Source organism: Ornithorhynchus anatinus, chromosome 14, assembly GCF_004115215.2.
Source record: "Ornithorhynchus anatinus isolate Pmale09 chromosome 14, mOrnAna1.pri.v4, whole genome shotgun sequence".
Taxonomy (NCBI): domain Eukaryota; kingdom Metazoa; phylum Chordata; class Mammalia; order Monotremata; family Ornithorhynchidae; genus Ornithorhynchus; species Ornithorhynchus anatinus.
This window is the reverse complement of record NC_041741.1, coordinates 241,508-260,035: the sequence shown is the minus strand read 5'-3', so window position 1 is coordinate 260,035 and position 18,528 is coordinate 241,508. Positions and strand designations below refer to the sequence as shown.

Here is an 18,528-nt window from a genome sequence, read left to right as displayed (position 1 = left end):
GGACTTCGAGTGCTCAGGGCCCAGCAAAAGCCTAACAGTCCAGCTGTGATATCAACAGGCTAATCAGGTCTGCTCCATATTAGCACAGATTCATTCATTGAGCGCTTAGTGAGTGCAGAGCACTGTACTAAGCGCTTGGAAAGTACAATTGGAGAAGCAGCCTGGCTTAGCGGCAGGAGCCCGGGCTTGGGAGTCAGAGGTCATGGGTTCGACTCCCGGCTCTGCCACTTGTCAGCTGGGTGACTGTGGGCAAGTCACTTCTGTCTCCCCCGATTAGACCGTAAGCCCGTCAAACGGCAGGGACTGTCTCTATCTGTTGCTGACTTGTTCATTCCAAGCGCTTAGTACAGTGCTCTGCACATAGTAAGTGCTCAATAAATACTATTGAATGAATGAATGAACTTCACTTCTCTGGGTTTCGGTGACCTCATCTGTAAAATAGGGATGAAGGCTGTGAGTCCCACGTGGGACAACCCGATGACCCCAGATCTCCCACAGCGCTTAGAACAGTGCTCTGCACATAGTAAGCACTTAACAAATGCCAACATTATTATTATTGGGAAGCAGCGTGGCTCAGTGGAAAGAGCCTGGACTTCGGAGTCAGAGGTCATGAGTTTGACTCCCGGCTCTGCCACTTGTCAGCTGTGTGACTGTGGGCAAGTCACTTAACTTCTCTGTGCCTCAGTGACCTCATCTGTAAAATGGGGATTAACTGTGAGCCTCACGTGGGACAACCTGATTCCCCTGTATCTCCCCCAGCGCTTAGAACAGTGCTCGGCACATAGTAAGCGCTTAACAAATACCAACATTATTGCTCTGCACATAGTAAGCACTTAACAAATACCAACATTATTATAATTAAATGAGACCCTAATTACATTGAGCCACTAGATGTCACTGTGACTCTTGGCAATTGAGCGACCTTTATCAGGCACATAAATTGTGATTCCTCAATAGGAAACTTTTCCGAGGAATTCAGCAGTCATTCAATAGCATTTATTGAACGCCTGTGTGTGCCGAATATTGTACTAAGCCCTTGGGAGAGTACCGTAAAATTAGAGCACATGATTGCTGCCCTCACAGAGCTTACACTGTAGTGGGGGAAGACAATTACCCTAGATAAATTACAGCTAAGAAGGAAAAAGGGATAGGTACATTCTTTCAACAGTATTTATTGAGCGCTTACTATGTGCAGAGCACCGTACTAAGCGCTTGGAATGTACAATTTGGCAACAGATAGAAACAATTCCTGCCCAACAATAAGCTCACAGTCTAAAATGGGGAGATAGGAAAACAAAACAAAAAATTGGGGACTCATCTGCAATGAGTTGGTAATTGAAGGCATGGAAGCTGATGAGTTCCCTAAGGGCCTGAGCATAGAGCAACAAGAGCAGGGGGCTCAGGCCTGAGCCTTGAGGAATGCCCACAGTTAGGAGATGGGTGGCAGAAGATGAGTTGGTGAAAGACATTAAGAAGGATTGGCAAGAGAATTAAGAGGAGAACCAGGAGAGAACTGGATCTGTAAAATCAGGGTTAGCGAGGGTTTCCAGGAGAAAGGAGTGAACCGCTGTGTCAAAGGACAATAGGACAGAGTAGAGTCTTGTAGCGCCTTGGAGAGAGCAGTCTCAGTGGAGAGAAGAGGGCAGACAGTGGACTGTAGAGGGAAAGGAGCGGAGTGACTTCTGTTGTATTGTATTTTCTCAAGTGCTAGTACAGTGCTCTGCACATAGTAAGTGCTCAGTAAATACTATTGATTGACGGAGTCGAAGGCAAGGAAGTAGAGAGAGTGGCTTTGAATTTTACTGGTGTGGACCTTGCAATTGTGATTTCTTCCTATTCCACAATTGAAAGAAAAAGAGAAGACCCCAGGGCAAAGTTTGAGAGTACAGCCTTCCTCTAAGAGTTTCAGAGGGGAATAACCAGGCAGGAATTGGTAGAAAAAACTTCTGGTTTCCAGACTCCTCTCCCCAATTCTGGCCAGGGAGCCAGCAGAGTGAGCTTGGATTTGCGGTTCCCTAAATCCCACAGCACCAGGATGAAACTTGAAGTGGCAGGTTCAGAATGAACCAAAGGAAATATTTTAACCTCTATGGGGAGAGAAGATGGAGTGCCTGGCACATAGTAAGTGCTTAGCAAATATCGTTTAAAAAAAATTGTTGCTACATTAGAGAGAAGCAGCATGGCCTAGTGGATAAAGCATGGGCGCTGGGTTCTAATTCCAGCTCTGCCACCTGAATCCTTGCTGTGTGACCTTGGGCCTAAATTGCCTCATCTGAAAAATGGGGACTAAGACTGCGAGGCCCATGAGTGACATGGACTGTATCTAACTTGATTAGGTTGTACTTATCCCAGTGCTCAGTACAGTGCCTGGCACGTAGTAACTGCTTAACAAATACCCTTTTTTTTTTTTAAAGAGGAAAGTGTGCAGCCAAAATATGAGCACATTCCTTTGTGGTGTGGATTGACCCACCAACAGCTCATATTGGGTTACTGGGGCTGTAGAGACAAAAGTTGATGGGAGGACTTAGGTCCCACTTAGGTCCCACTTAGGTCCTCCAGGGATTGTCAGGACCAGTGCTGAGGCCTTGGCTGGGGCCTTTTGGTGACCTCTGGAAGTCCCCCACCCCTCAATGCCCCATCTCTTTGAGTCTTTGTCCCAAATTCCTCCCATACACAAGATGAGAAGTGAACACCACCTGCCCCGCCCTCCACCCTAACCCCAGCTAAGATTGCCACTCCCCAGAAAGAGCTGAACGGCTCAGAGCAGTGAAGCATTTCACCTAGGGAGAACTCCACTTTCTGGGATGTGGTCTTTCCTAAAGGTGGAGACCTGTTCTCAGAGATGGCTTTAGCCAAGACAACCTAGATGCTTGTGGTTATCAGGCAGGGTGATGGAAACAGACAGCTGCCTGGCTTTTGGTTTGCCATTCTCTTCCTGAGATCAGTCTGATTGGGTGGGAACTGGTCCAGTCTCTCCTGACAGGGTCACCCTTGTCAGCAGATCCCACCTTCCCAATCATACCATCCCATATTAGTCATTGACTGAAGCATGCATGAATGCGTCTGTTTGTTATTTATTCATGCTCTTGCGTCTATTATTTATACAGGCACAGAGCAAAACCCTCTAAAGTAGCTGGCTTGAAATTGACCCGATTCGCTCCTTTGCTGATCTCTTTCCCTCGGCCTGGGACTCTCCCCTCAGATCCAACTAATTACTCAACCAGTAGTTTTTACTGGGGGCTTACTCTGTGCAGAGCTCTGCACTAAGTGCTCAGGGAAGAGGTACAGATACAGATTAAGGTGGTAGACAGGGTCAGTGCCCTCAAGGAGCTAAGGATGTGTCCATCCTCTGCCTCTCCATCAGTATTTATTGAATGCCTGCTAAGTGCAGAACACTGTAGTTTTCACATGAGAACATGCAATCAGAGTAGAAGGGTAAATGGTAGAGGCAGGCACAACCAGATTGTAAGTATAGATAGGGACAAAAAGAAAATATACTGCTAACAAAAATAAGCAAAACATAAATAAATAAATGAAATGAACAAGGCAGTAACCACTTTAGTGGTAAGGGTGCCTAGTAGGATGACATTACCAGAAAGGAGGGAATGGGTTTAGGTAGCAGCTTTTGGAGCTGGCCCTGAAGATGGTGAAGAGGGCCAAGATTTGGTGGCTTTGAGGAGGGAGGGAATTCCGCAAAGGGGAAAGGCAATGGCTGTGAGATGGGAGAGTTGAGAGGTACGGCCAGGAGGTTTGCGAGGGATGAGTGAAGAGGGTAAGTGGGATGTAACAGGAGAAGAGAGTGAAAATGGATGAAGGAGAGGTTAGGCAGGATGCTGGGGAGCCTTGAAGCCAATGGAAATTTAGCCGTTTGGCCATTTTGGAAGAGAGGAGTGCTGGGCAGCTGAATATGGAGACTCTGAAGCGGGGAGAGGCAGGAGGCAGAGAGACGAGGAAGAAGGTTGTTGAGGTCGTTCAGCGGGGAGGAGGCAAGGGCTTGAGCTAGAGTGGCGATTGTAAAGGTGAGGGGGGGGAAGGGCCCATCTGGGAAGTATTTTGGAGGAAGAATCTGAAGGGTTTAGAGGCAGATTGCAGGAGAGAAGTAAAAGACAGAGAACAGTCCTCGATGACGAAACAAACTTCTGGGATAGGGAGTTGATGGTGGAGGTGGTGTTTAAAGTACTGGAGCAGCATGGCAAGGGGTGGGTGGGGCGATGGGGAAGGGAAGTTGTGGGCTTCCCCAACTATCCCTATATAGTCTTGGGGGACTGGCAAGCTTTCTCATGGACTAGCCTTCTTAACTAGCCTTCTCCCCTTCTAGACTGTAAGCTCATTGTGGGCAAGGAATGTATCTGTTGTTTTACTGTGCTCTCCCAAGTGCTTTGCACACAATAAGCGGTCAGTAAATATGACTGAATGAATGAATGAATGAAGTAGCCCAAAAGTAGCACAAAAAGGCAGGGTGGCAAAGGGACAAGGTTGCCTAAAAATCCAAATTTCAGTTACTCCATTTGTGGATGACTCAATTTTCACAAATAGCCAACTTCTTCTTGCACTAATAGTGGATACACGCAGTCTATTATGTAAACCTTCCTTAATCTCTGCCAATTCATGTCATTGCCATCTGGGTCTTGGAGAGCTCTTCAATATTTGCTTAAGACAGAGCCAGCTCCTTGGGTACTTTAGTTGTAGAAACAAAAAGGAAGCAATGAGATGCACAATTTTGTTTTCATCTTTCCATCTGGGGCTTATTTGAGGGTTTTCTTTTCATGCTTGCAAGGGAAAAGATAGTGAGGTCATTAGGCTAGCTCTCTGGCCCTTCTCCATTTCCCTCTCCTACTCTGAATTGTAAGTCAAATTCAATTAATGGAAAGAAATCATCCCTGGCAGCCTGATGATAACTTTTTAAGTTGAGAAGCAGCGTGGCTCAGTGGAAAGAGCATGGGCTTTGGAGTCAGAGGTCATGGGTTCGAATCCCGGCTCCGCCACTTGTCAGCTGTGTGACTGTGGGCAAGTCACTTCACTTCTCTGGGCCTCAGTTACCTCATCTGTAAAATGGGGATTAAGACTGTGAGCCCCACGTGGGACAACCTGATTCCCTTGTGTCTACCCCAGCGCTTAGAACAGTGCTCTGCACATAGTAAGCGCTTAACAAATACCAACATTATTATTACATGACAACACCCATCTTTACCCAAACTCATACTTTGTGGGAAAGTCCTTTTTCTTTTTACTGGGTATAATTTCCTGAGAAAAGCAGTGAGTTTCCAAGGGGTGTGCCATGCTTCCAAACATAGGCAGATGAAAGAAAGATCTTGCTGCACACAAGGGGCAGCCCGCAGGTATGATCCTCCGTTCCCATCGTCCCTGACTTCTGGGGATTTGGCGCGTGGAGTCCCTACAAAATAGACCTCTCATCAGGCGTTGGCTACACCTGTAACCAAAAAGAACTGGAAAGCTCTAAGCTACAGTAGATGAATATGGCAATAGCCAGCAAGTTTAGATCTAAAGTCAAGTCCTCCTTAGAACTAGAGAGAATAAGGCTGCTGCCTCCCAGGCCACACCCAATTTCTGTGGGCTTGTTCAGCCACCAACAGGCGTACACATGGAGTTGTTCCTCAGAGATCAGTAAATCATCAGCAGTAGTTATTGAGTGCCTACTGCACACAAAGCACTGTACTGAGCTCTTGGGAGAGGGTGCTAGAAGCAAGATGAGGGTCCCTGCCCTCAAGGAGTAGGTTGTGCCAGGTCCTAGGAGGAAGGGAAGGGGAAATCAATCAACCAATTAATGAGTCATATTTATTGAGTGCTTACGGTTCACAGAGCATGCAGTAAGTCCTTGGGAGAGTATGATAGAACAGAGTTGGTAGACATATTCCCTGCCAACAAGGAGTTTACAGTCCAGAGGAGGAGACAGAGATTACATTGAATTTCAGATATGGACATGAGTGCTGTGGGGATGAAGGTGAGATGATTAAGGGTTACAAATCTAAGGGTAACTCTGGCTTGGGGCATCTCTCAGGCCTCCTATGCCATAGCCCCACTCGAGTCTTCCTTGGACCTGTCCAAGGGCAGCAGTCACCAGATTTGGCCTAGTGAACAAGGACAGTCGCCTGCTTGCGGGCGATGTCTTCTGAGGCTGCTCCTTTGTTAAGGGAAAAAACTGCCACCAAGAACCTTGATTCTCAGAAAGGGGTTGGAAGATGTTTCAATGTAAATATTTTATCTTTTAGATAATTTCTTATCTGTAGTCCTTAGCTCTCAAATATGGTTTTCTGGATTTTCCTCTTGCTCCCTATCAAACCACAAAATATTTTTCTGAAAACCACAAATGTGGCAGAAGTGACAGTCTTGGTTTCTTGCTTGTCCTGTGCAGCTTCATTTATGTACGCAGAGGCAAAATAACTCTGTTAGGAAGTTACAAGAGTTAATAGACTGGACTGTCAAGATGGCCCATAGCCCTATTTATGATTCTGGTATTTATTGAGCTCTTTCTATGGGCTAAGCACTGGGATGGGGCAGGCACTGTACTAAGTGCTGGGGTAGATACAAGCTAATCAAGTTGGACACAATCTCTGTCCCACATGGGGCTCATAGTCTATTTTATTTGGACTTTCTCCTACTGGCAGGAAAAAGGAAATAATTAGTTGAAGAATTCAATCACAGGACAGAGAGGGGCTGTTGGACAAAAAGTGCTTTGCTCAGAGTAAGGTGACCACATTTGACAGAGCTCAGTTTGGGAGGTCTGAGGAAGCAGGAAAAGTAGGGAGAACGATAGACACCCAGGGAGGAACAGAGGCAGAGAGATGTGGTGGGGGCAGAGATAGAGGTGCAGGAAGAGAAGGAAGAGGGGTAAGAGATGTACATACATGTGCATGCCCCCATGGACAGGACACACATGCACAGCCCACACATACACCTGTGCCCAACACACATATACGGGCATCCATGAACACACGCACGCAGATGCTTGTATCTGGAGTCAGAGAGCAGACCCCCCCAGCTGCTGTAGCTGGTTGTCAACTTGTCACCATTGCTCATTCATTCATTCAATCATGCTTACTGAGCACTTACTGTGTGCAGACTATTTGGGGGAGTACCGTTTAACAATAAACAGATACATTCCCTGCCCACAACGAGCTTACAGCCTAGGGGGCTCCAGTGTGGTGATGGGCCTTTTGTCAGCGGGTCTGGCAGTATGGCAGCATCTGGCTCCAGCAGGGTGGGCTTTGGCGTGGCCAAAAGCACACAGGGGCGGTTGCTGGGGCTGTCTCTCCTCTCCTCTGGATCCCCGCTGCTGTCCCTGCCCATGACTGCTGGGCCCCCTTCCACCAAGAGAGAGGCCTTCTCTGACTAAGCCCTCCTTTCTTCTTCTCCCCCTCCCTTCTGCGTTGTCCTGACTTGCCCCCTTTATTCATCCCCCCTCCCAGCCCCGCAGCACTTTAGTACATATCTGTAATTTTATTTATTTATGTTGCAGTCTCCCCCTCTATTCTGTAAGCTAGTTGTGGGCAGGGAATATGTCTTGTTATATATATTGTTGCATTGTACTCTCTCATGTGCTTAGTAGAGTGCTCCGTACACAGTAAGCACCCCGTAAATACGATTGACCGACTGATTCCACCATCCTGGCTGAAAATGGGTCCTGCTGGAGACTTTTTGGACAGTGAATTAGGATACTAAAATTCATGATCATTCTGGTTAACACATCTGATCACTTAGCTCCCAAGTTGTCTGTGTGCTGAGGCCGTAACCCTGGACAGGCTGCTTCCATCCTGGTTTCGATCCAGAGCTTCCAGGCCCAGGGAGTCCCCGGGGTGTGAGCCTGTTTTCAGAGCTGGGCAGTGCTGAAAGCTACTCTCGGGCTCTGGATCCCCACCCAGACCGGGCCGGACTGGGGCCAGGCACCAGATTGGTGGGTGGGGCCAGACATGTTACCAGCCTTGGAAATGGAAGTTCTGGCAAGTACAGTGGCTGTGGTGCCATCCTGCATCCATGCCCAGGAGGCTCTTTCACCTGCAGGTGATGAGCTCTCACAGCCCACAGGAATGACTAGGCCCGGACAGCCCTGACAATTCCCCCACCCCCTGCCCAGATAGCACAGTCTGGAACAGAGAGGGTTTACCACGCCCCAAGCTGAGAGCTCCAAATGCTCGCTCTAGGCAGGGCGGCGGAGGTGGCAGTGGGTAAAAACAGTGGGAAATGGCCAGCATCCTCACCTGAGATCACTATTTTGTTGCTGATTTGGGCCTGCCATTGGGAGAGAAGGGCGTCCCCCTGGAGGTGCAGAGTAATTGGGCACCGGATGTAGGCGAGAGGCTTAAACTCTCCGTCTGAGCGCAAATCTCTGTGAAACAACCCCCATGGACTTCTGTGGGTCCGGTCTCCTTCTACAAAGTGCTCTGCACATAGTAAGCGCTCAATAAATACCCTTGATTGATCCATACACAGAGAGAGAAGAATTTGAGCCTAGTTAGTTAGCATTTGGGAAGCAGCGTGGCTCAGTGGAAACAGCACGGGCTTTAGAGTCAGAGGTCATGGGTTTGAATCCCGGCTCTGCCACTTGTCAGCTGTGTGACTGTGGGCAAGTCACTTAACTTCTCTGTGCCTCAGTTACCTCATCTGTAAAATGGGGATTAAGACTGTGAGCCCCACGTGGGACAACTTGATTCCCCTTTGTCTATCCTAGCGCTTAGAACAGTGCTCTGCACATAGTAAGCACTTAACAAATACCGTTATTATTATTATTATTTGTTTATAACGTGCAATCTTCCATCTTCCCAGTGGGACCCAATGCCCTCCTTCTTGAGGGCTAGGGATTCCAACTGCCTGCTGGGTGAGGATGGATGGGAGAGGGAGATAGCAATTGAAAAGACTGATTTAACCTTCCCCAAAGGGCCTGTTGCCATGTAAAGCTTACAGCATTTTCCCCGGAGAAGACAGTTGACAAGGCTTAGGAATGACAAGAGAGAATCTCCATGTTTTCTTCGAAAGGAATAGAGGTGCCCCTGAGAGGAGAGGGTGCTCAGGAGGATCTGCCCCAGCCACGCATTTCACTGGAAACTTCCCCCGTCTCAGGTCATTGTGCTTTGGGGCAGGGAGGGTGCCAGCCTGGCCCTGAGGTGAGAGAAGGGCAAGGACCCCACCTAAATAAAGATCAGGGAGAAGCCTCTTCCTATGGAATAGAGGAAATGCTCTGGATCTTTTCCATCAGCCAGCCCTGTGTGAAACCCTTGTCAAGGCTTCTTTCAGTTCTTGGCCTAAAATTGCATCCTAGGGAACTAGTGGCCACCAGCCCAGTGGGGCAGACAGCAGTCACAGCCTCTGGCCTCCGCTCCAACCCCCGCCCAGGGAAGTCTGTGGTAGCCATAGCAGCCACCTTGGCTGTGATTATGCCTGTTGGCTTCTGAGCCGCCAGGAGCCTGAAATTCCCTCCTCCGCCTCCAGTACCCCTTTGATCTTTGTTCTCACTTTGTGTATTTGTCCGTGGCTTTAGGTTGTCCTACTCTTTTGTTTCCATCTTTCCTCTGTGTCTCTTGCCAGTTCCCTCTCCCCCCTTTATACTTTTAGCTCGGGAACACTCTGAGGATCAGCGACTGGGTCTAAATCCCACCTGTGTACTGTTTCCCAAAGTTTAGCATAGTGCTCTGCGTATAGTAAGTGCTTAAGAAATACCACTGATGGATTGACTTCTAGACGGTGAGTCCGTCCTGGGCAGGGACTGTCTCTCTTTGTTGTTGAATTGTACTTTCCAAGCGTTTAGTGGAATGCTCTGCACCCAGTAATCGCTCAATAAATAGGATCGAATGAATGATTGATTGATGACTACTACTGTGATTGTTTAGCAATCGCCTTCGCTAGTGCAGGGGAGCCCCCCAACGCCGAAGTTTCTTTGTGCAATAACAGGGACACTGTATCGAGTGTGTGTGTGTTGCCTCCCGCCCCCCCAAGTCTTTCACTTTCATCCATTCAATCGTATTTACTGAGCGCTGACGGTGTGCAGAGCATTCATTCATTCATTCAATAGTATTTACTGAGCGCTTACTATGTGCAGAGCTCTTGGAACGTACAAATCGGCAACAGTTAGAGACAGTCCCTGCCCACTGACGGGCTTACAGTCTAATCGGGGGAGACAGACAAAAACAAAAACAGAGTACTGTACTCTCCTCCTCCCCCTCTCCCGTCCCACCTCCTCAGCACTGTACTCGTCCGCTCAACTGTATATATCTTCATCACCCTCTTTATTTTGTTTAATGAGATGTACATCACCCTGCTTCTATTTATTGGCCCTTGATTTAATGAGATGTTCTTCCCCTCGACTCTATTTATTGCCATTGTTCTTGTCTGCCCGTCTCCCCCGATTAATAATAATGTCGGCATTTGTTAAGCGCTTACTATGTGCAGAGCACTGTTCTAAGCGCTGGGGGAGATACAGGGTCATCAGTGGTCCCACGTGAGGCTCACAGTTAATCCCCATTTGACAGCTGAGGTAGCCGAGGCACAGAGAAGTGAAGTGACTCGCCCACAGTCACCCAGCTGACAAGTGGCAGAGCCGGGAGTCGAACCCATGACCTCTGCCTGCGAAGCCCAGGCTCTTTCCACCGAGCCACGGTGCTTCCCCAAGATTAGGGTGTAAACCCATCGAAGGGCAGGGACTGCCTCTCTCTGTTGCCGATTTGTCCATTCCAAGCGTTTAGTCCAGTGCTCTGCCCCTAGTAAGCGCTCAATAAATACTACTGAATGAATGAATACCAAGCGCTTGAGGGGCCAAGAGGGACTCACAAAGAGTGTTTAGAAATGGAGAGATTTAGAAAGAGTGTTCTGCGTGGCTCCGGCGGGCGGCCTGTGAGGACAGCGCCCCGCACCTCGAAAGCGCTCAGTGAATAGTCCTATCGAATGACTGTCAGCCGACAGGTTTCCCGGCCGGTCCCGGAATCTCCCGCCGGGCCGGAGCCGCCTCCCGTGCGGGACCGATCTCTTCCCCACCCCCCCGCGTCCCGTCCCAGCTGGGCGGGAGGAGAGGAGGGCGGGGTGGGGAGAGGGGCGGAGTTTCTCCCTGCCCCGCGCGGAGGAGCCGAGCTGAGCTGAGCTGAGCCGAGCCGAGCCTTGCCGCACCGTCGACAGCTTGGGTCCCGGCGTCCGTCCGGAGCGGGGCAGCCCAGCCCGGCCCGGCCCGGCCCGGGAGAAGGAGCCGCAGCCCCCGGTGAGAGCGGCCGCTCCGGGGGGCCAGGGGGGCAGGGGGCGGGGAAGATGCTGGGGGGCCGCGCCAAGTTGTGTTGGGGCAGAGCGGGGCTCCCTGGGGCTGCGGGCCGGTCCTTTGTGTCCCCTCCGGGCGGCCCGCGGGGAAGCATCCCGCCCTTCCCGCTTCCCGCTCCCCGTCCCGCTCGGGCCCGGCCCGGCCCGGCCCGGGCGGGGCCCGGAGCGTGCGGGGCGGGCCGAGGGGGCGGGGGCCGTCCCGCCTGGGGCCCCTTTGTTGCGGGGGCGGCCCTCCGCTCCCTCCATCCCCCTCCTCCGTCCCCTCCGCCGCCGCGCCCGCCCGGGGTCCGCAGGGGAACAAAGCCGGCCGGCGGAGGCCCGTCGTGGCCGGGAGCCTCGGCCTTTGTCAGCCCATTTTCTCTGGCCAACTTCTCGGACCCTCCCGGAGCGCCCAGCCCACCGCCCAACCCACAGAAAGGCCCGGCCTACCGGCCACCAGCCAGCCCGCTGCCCTGCCCGGCCCACCGGCCATCACCCTGCCCAGCCCAGCCCGGCCCACCATCCATCCATCGGCCGGTCCAGCCCACTGCCCAGCCCACCGCCCAGCCCAGCCCAGCATCCATCCATCGGCCCGGCCCTCCGCCCGGCCCGGCCCACCGCCCGGCCCGGCCCACCGCCCAAACCAGCCCGGCCCACCCCCCGGCCAGCCGGGGTCTCGCCCCCCTGACGGTCCGGGCCCTGCCCGGGGACTGGGAGGGGAGTCTTGCCGTCCGGAGCGGTTTTCCTGGGATTCCCAAGGCCCCGGAGGGGAGGGGAGGAGGCGGGCGTCGTGCGGGGCCAAGTGCGCCGCCCCCAGCTTGGGAAAGGGCAAGTGCCAAAACCCCAGGCAGTGCTCGGCTTTCGTTCCCACCAGTCGAGCAATCGGTGGCATCTACTGAGTGGTTGCTGGGTGCGGGACACTGTGCTGAGCCTTTCAAAACTCCCAACGTTCAGGCCAGCCGGTCAGCTCCATCGCTGTCGTTCAGAGGGGCAGCTTCTGACCTCTCCACTCCTGCTGGCCTCGTGATTCCATGAACTCTTCCCTCTCACCTGTCGGACCGTTGGGGGAAGTCCGGCTGGCCTTTCTCCAGGTCACTTCCCCACAGCCGTCAGCCCTTTTCCCCTTCTAGTTCTGCCCTCCCGGGGTGGGTGAGGGCAGCCGGCAAAGAAGGCAGGGGCAGGGACCGGTGGAGAGGGGAGGACGGGTGAAATGTTCGGAGCCGTCTGCCCCTCCAAGACTCAGATCTGTCCTGACGTTCTTTATAAATTCATTTAAATGGCCTTCCCGTATCAGAAGTTTCACAACCCCGTTCGGGGACTAGCAGCTGACCGCGCCTGCTTGGGCACTGGAGCGTTTTGGCAGAACCGACTCCCCCCGGTCACATCAATAATAATAATGATAGGAATTAGGGTATTTCTTAAGCGCTTACTATGTGCCAAACACTGTTCTAAGTGCTGAAATACATGCAAGGTAATCAGGTTGTCCCACGTGGGGCTCACAGTCTTAATCCCCATTTTACAGATGAGGTAACTGAGGCACAGAGAAGTTAAGTGGCTTGCTCGAGGTCATAGAGCACCCGAGTGGCAGATCCGCGATTAGAACCCGTGACCTCGGACTCCCAAGCCCATGCTCTTTCCACAGAGCCTCGCTGCTTCTCCTCAGTCAATCAATCAGCGGTATTTACTGAGGGCTTACGGGGTGCAGAGCACTGTACTGAGTGCTTGGGAGAGTACACTCTATCAGTTGATAGACACTTTCCCTGCCCACAAGGAGCTTATTGATTACTATTGAGCGCTCATTGTATGCAGAGCACTGTACTAAGTGCTCGGTTGAGTACAATATAATAGAGTTGGTAGACACATTCCCTGTCCACAATGAGCTTACAGTCTAGAGGGGGAGACGGACGTTAATATAAATAAATACAGACGTTAAATTATGGATGGGGATATAAGTATGTGTGACTTGCCAGCTCTGTGCACGCCCAGGAGCCAAACCCAGCAGATGTAAATCATTGCTAGCCTAAGGCAGCATTCATGAATTCAATCGTATTTATTAAGCGCTGTGTGCAGAACACTGTACTAAGCGCTTGGAAAGTACAGTACAGCAATAGAGAGAGACAATCCCTGCCCACAACGGGGCAGACAGACAGAGGTGGGGAGACAGCCATCAAAAGAAGTAAACAGGCATGAATTATAGATATATGCATAGATACATAAGTAGTGCTTTGGGGCTTGTGGTCGGGGGAGAGCAAAGGGAGTGAGTCTGGGTGACGCGGAAGGGAAGGGGACCGCTGAGGAAAAAGAGGCTTAGTCTGAGAAGGCCCCTTGGAGGAGGTGCACCTTCAGTAGGGCTTTGACGGGGGGGGGGGGGGGGGGGGGGGGGAGGGGAGGGGGGAGTGATTGGCGGATGTGAGGAGGGAAGGCATTCCAGGCCAGAGGTAGGACATGGGCGTGGTCGACAGTGGGACAGGCAAGAACGAGCCACATGAAGGAGGTTAGCGACCGAGGAGCGCAGTATGCCGGGTGGGCTCTAGAAGGAGAGAAGGGAGGTGAGGTAGGAAGGGGCAAGGTGATGGAGAACTTTAAAATCAATAGTGAGGAGTTTTTGTTTGATACAGAGGTCGATGTTAGGCAACCACAGAGGTTTTTGAGGAGCGGGGTGACATGCCCTGATCGTTTCTGTAGAAAGATAATCCAGGTAGAGGTGTGAAGTATGGACTGAAGTGGGGAGAGGCAGGAGGCAGCATCGAAAAGTGGTAGAGGAGCAAGCACTGGGGTGACCAGAGTGGCATGGGGGCCCTTCCTCTGGACACACAGCAGGCTTGGTGGGAGAAGCAGCCAGAGAGCTGGAGGAAGAATGGGAAGGGATCTGGTCTCTCTGCAGCATTGCTCCAATTTGTTGACCCTATATCTGATGACCTAGGTTTTAGCACAGTGCAGGACACCTAGTAAGTGCTCAGGACCCTCATTACTTTCCCCTGGCCCTGAGCGGAGCTGGACTCTTACTCCGTCATCAGTCATCACAGATTTTACATCTAGATAGTAAACCCTCAGAGATCTTCCTGCAAGCTTAAAACAAAGGCCATTCCCACCCCTCTTCCCCCCCCCAAAAAAACTGGATCATTTAACGTGCAAATATAATCCTCTTTAAAATTTTAATGATGAAAATAGGGCAAGCAGTTTTGGATTTCTCTTTCTCATTCTAATTCTTTCCTATTCTTTCCCTGCCTCTAACCTCACCCGCCAAATAAATGTGTAAGATATGGAATATTAGGAAACTCAGGCAGGATTCAGATGAATTTTTCTCCCTTTTGGTAAAGGTTTCTGTGTTAAATGAGAATTATAAAATGATGTCTGATGAGGAGATTAGACCCTTTTATTAAGAACTAATTTAGGAATCAACCTTATGGGAAAGCTTAGGGGAACCTGAAGCATTATCCTGACCCACTCTCTTTCAGTGATTTCAGTGATCATTCTAAAGCAGGCAAGCACTCTGACAGGAAGGTGTAAATGAGTACATGCAGCTACCCATTGACCCAGTGAATGTGCTCCTTATTAAGGGGAGAAAGGATATAGTCTGAAAAAGAAAGTTGAAAAAAGTCCAAGAAAAATATTAAATAATGCCTGAAGTTGAAAATTAAGGGAATTTAAGTATTTTGGGAGGATTGGAGGGAGTTGAAAGGAAGATTAGTCAATTGGTGGCTCTACTTCCAATCTCACCTGGCCCTTTCAAATCCTAGTTTCCCCTCACCCGTTGAAAAATGAGAATTTAACAACTTAGAATAGTGGAAATCAACCACAAATCCATTTTAAATTTTTGGCAACTCTGTGGTCCAAGTCCTGAAATTCTGTCAATAAACTGAGAGGTTTCCACAGTTCACTGGGAAGATTGGAGTGTTTGTGCTCACTGGATCTCTCCTGCCTTTCCTCCTCCCTTCCCCAGGGTGAGGCCTCTATGGGTATCTAGCAACAGGTGTGATGTTATGTTTTCCTTAAAAGAGAAGTTTTTTAAAAAGAGGGTTTGACACCCAACACAAGTGCAGTCAGTGTAGCCTAAAACCTCTTTCAGTTTTTCCTCTCAAAGTCCTGTGCAGGACACTGCTTTCAGTGCTTAGAAATAGTTTGCTGGAGTTGATGCTACCAAGGCAATACCCGCTTCGCCGACTGTGTGTCTGCATGCAGTTTCAGGAGCACAGAGACTTAGCATAAAAATGGCCAGTCCCGTTTTAATGCTATCGATCAGGAACAAGATTTCCAAATTCAGGTGTTAATGTTTGCAAAGAGAAGTTACCAACTTTCTGCTTTCTGTATCTATTTGCCGAGTGTTGAGTAAGATTTTCTTGTGTTAACAAGCCCTGGTTTTAAAAAGAAAGTAGTTTCTTTGTAGTCCTGGGTTTCATCCATTACGGTCAGCTTAAATCTGTTCGGCTAGGAATCCATTTTATAACTGACATATAGCTCCTACAGAAGACAAAATTAGTTTTCCTCTGTGCTTGGAGGAAAGGAAAATCCTGAATGTCGAAGACCACAGGTGGATGAATTCGTTGAGGAGAGCTGGTTGCTGGCAGTTGTTTCTGAAGTTTAAGAGGGCGCCAGCCCTGGCAGTGAGTCATACTTGATCTGTGTTTTTGAAATTGTTTTCTTAGCAACTGCAGTCCTCTTTCAGGTCTGGACAGTGAGCGGAGCTGTGGAAGTAGACCTGCAAGCTGTTCCAGAAAGCGTGTCTCCTTCCCCTGCCCCCCAACCCCCACCCCCCAACTGGACCCACAAAGTATTTGGGGATGAACCCTTGCCTTTGGACCCCCCAACTGGACCCACAAAGTATTTGGGGATGAACCCTTGCCTTTGAAAGTGGGTTATAATCATGGACAGTGTTTCTCGAGGGCCTGTCGTGTGCAGAGCATGGAACAGAACTAAATCTTCGAAGAGACACAGAGAACAGGTTAAAGATCCACTCTCAGCCCTCTCGGAACTGGCCGTGGGCTGGGAGGTGGTCCGGGACTCCTGGGACTCTCCTGAGGGTGGGTGTTTAGCGGTCTGCTAGCTTCCCATTCTCAGACTAATGTTTCTCTTTGCCTTGTTAATTCCAGCAATGCCGATCCACTCCTGAGGCCCTATTTCATTGTGAATTTTGCATTTTGGACTTAATCGGGGTCTCTAAACAAAAAGTGACTTGTGAAGAAGAAAGATCATTTAAGCAGACTTGCTTTACAGTGAAGTTCATGTATTTTTCTAGCGTACTTGGATTTGTAATAGAGTACTTGAGGTCAATAAAGAGTGTTTTGTATTCGTCATGGTTAGTGCCGGTTTGGAAGGGAAGCAGCATGGTCTAATGGCTAGAGCATGGGCCTGGGAGTCAGAAGGACCAGGGTTCTCACCCCAGCTCCACCACATATCTGCTGTGTGACCTTGGGCAAGTCACTTCACTTCTCTGGGCATCAGTTACCTCATCTGTAAAATGGGGATTTAGACTGTAAGCCCCAAGTGGGACAACCTGATGACTTTGTATCCATCCCAGTGCTTAGTATGGTGCCTGGAACATTGTAAGCACTTCACAAATACCCCAGTTATTATTATCATTATTATTCCAGCCTTGCCATTTGTCTGCTGTGACCTGTGGCAAGTCATTTAATTTCTCTGTGCCTCAATTACCTGTTATCTGTAAAATGGGGATTAATACTCTGAGGCCCATGTAGGTCAGGGATTGTGTCCAACCTGATTAGCTTGTATCTACCACAGCGCTTAATACACTGCCTGGCACATAGTAAGTGCTTAACAATTACCATAAAAAAACCCAACAACTTCCCCAAGAGAGAGCAGAAGGAAAGTAACCAGCATAAAATCTTGTACTCCTTTTTCCTGAATTTCATCCTGTTTTTGTAGACTGTTTTCCCAATCAGCCTAGCTCAGTTTGAATTCCATCTCCAGCATTCAAAGTGCTATGGACCCTGCCCAGATGGGGCCTACCCAGTTGGTCACCCTGCTCTCAATTCCTTCATCCAGGTCAGCAATTAAAGTGTTGTTTAGACCTGGCCCCTGGCTCGATTCCACACGGCCTGCCGCTCACAGACCAATTCCACGGAGTCTGCCTCTCATCTTACGGCTCCCCATCCGGTTGGATACTGGGACATTTGTGTCTACCCAGTGGGTGGGATTCACACCCAACAGCCTACAGTGGCCTCTGTCTTGGACATCTTGTGAGATGTGACCTCAGAGAATTGGCCCTGGAGCTGAGTGGAACTCATACTGACTTCCAGGGGAGGGGAGGTGGGGTGGGCCCACCCCCATCGTGTAGGTTGTTTTACAGAGAGCAGCCTGGTTTCAAGAGGGCAGGACATGATATAAAGCAAGGAAAAATGAGATCCTCTCAGAACCTGAAAAGATGAGGTCAAACACCTGCAAAGAGAAAAAAGTCAACTCTGTTATCAGTAGTATTTTGGAGAGTTTAAGTTGTGAGGTGGTTTCTATAGGAGACTGCCTCTTGTCTAAAGCTGCAGTTTACCAGCTGGCTGCAGTAGAGAGACCAGGGAAAAGGGACTGGCCAGGAGAGGAGAATAGCATTCAGGGTTTTTGTTTGTTTTTTTTAACTCTGAACAGGAGCTTTGAACAACTAGATGTGAGAAACTACTTGTACTAAGTGCTTAGTACAGTGCTGTGTACACAGCACTCAATAAATTGCCATCGAACAGCAATGCACTCAGATTACTTCATGTCTTGAATTTAGCTTTGTTTTACAAAGTTGATGCCACATACGTTGTTTGGGGAAAGATAGTCAGGAGTAGGTGGTAGGTGGTCGTGATTGCTTTTTTTCCTTGCCACAAAATTCCATAATGTGTACGAGTGAAAGAGAATCTAAATCGGCATCACTTTAGAAGGTGATGGGGAATATGAGCCCACAACCTTGACTCCTGTCTTGAGTAACCCCAGATTCAGTCTGCCACCAAATCATGTTGGTTTTTCTTCCACAACATCTCCAGTATCCGTCCCCTTCCTCTCCATCCAAACGGCTGCCCATGGGGGGCCAGGTACTTGTCAGATTCCGCCTGCACTACTGCAGCAGCCTTCCCACTGACAGTCTTGCTTCTAGACTCTTCCCTCTCCAGTCCAAACTTCACTCCTCTGCCTGCAGGGTTTCTCTAAGGTGTTAATCTGCACACAGCTCCCCACGCTTCAAAAACCTCCATTGGCTACCGGTTTCCCTCTTTGTGTCAGACAGAGACTCCCCCCATCCATCTTTAATAATAATAATGTTATTTGTTAAGTGCTTACTATGTGCCAAGCACTGTTCTAAGCACT

General features: G+C 49.8%; 1 protein-coding gene across 4 annotated transcripts in view; it reads left to right on the top strand.

Moving 5' to 3' along the window:
* Positions 1 to 11,105: 11,105 nt before the first annotated feature.
* Positions 11,106 to 18,528, top strand: part of SYNE2 (spectrin repeat containing nuclear envelope protein 2) — a 221,984-nt gene continuing 214,561 nt past the window's right edge. For all 4 annotated transcript variants that reach the window (XM_029078794.2, XM_029078793.2, XM_029078792.2 and 1 more), the window contains exon 1: positions 11,106 to 11,200. The gene's annotated coding sequence lies outside the window, so the exon portion shown is untranslated. The remainder of the gene's footprint in view (positions 11,201 to 18,528) is intronic.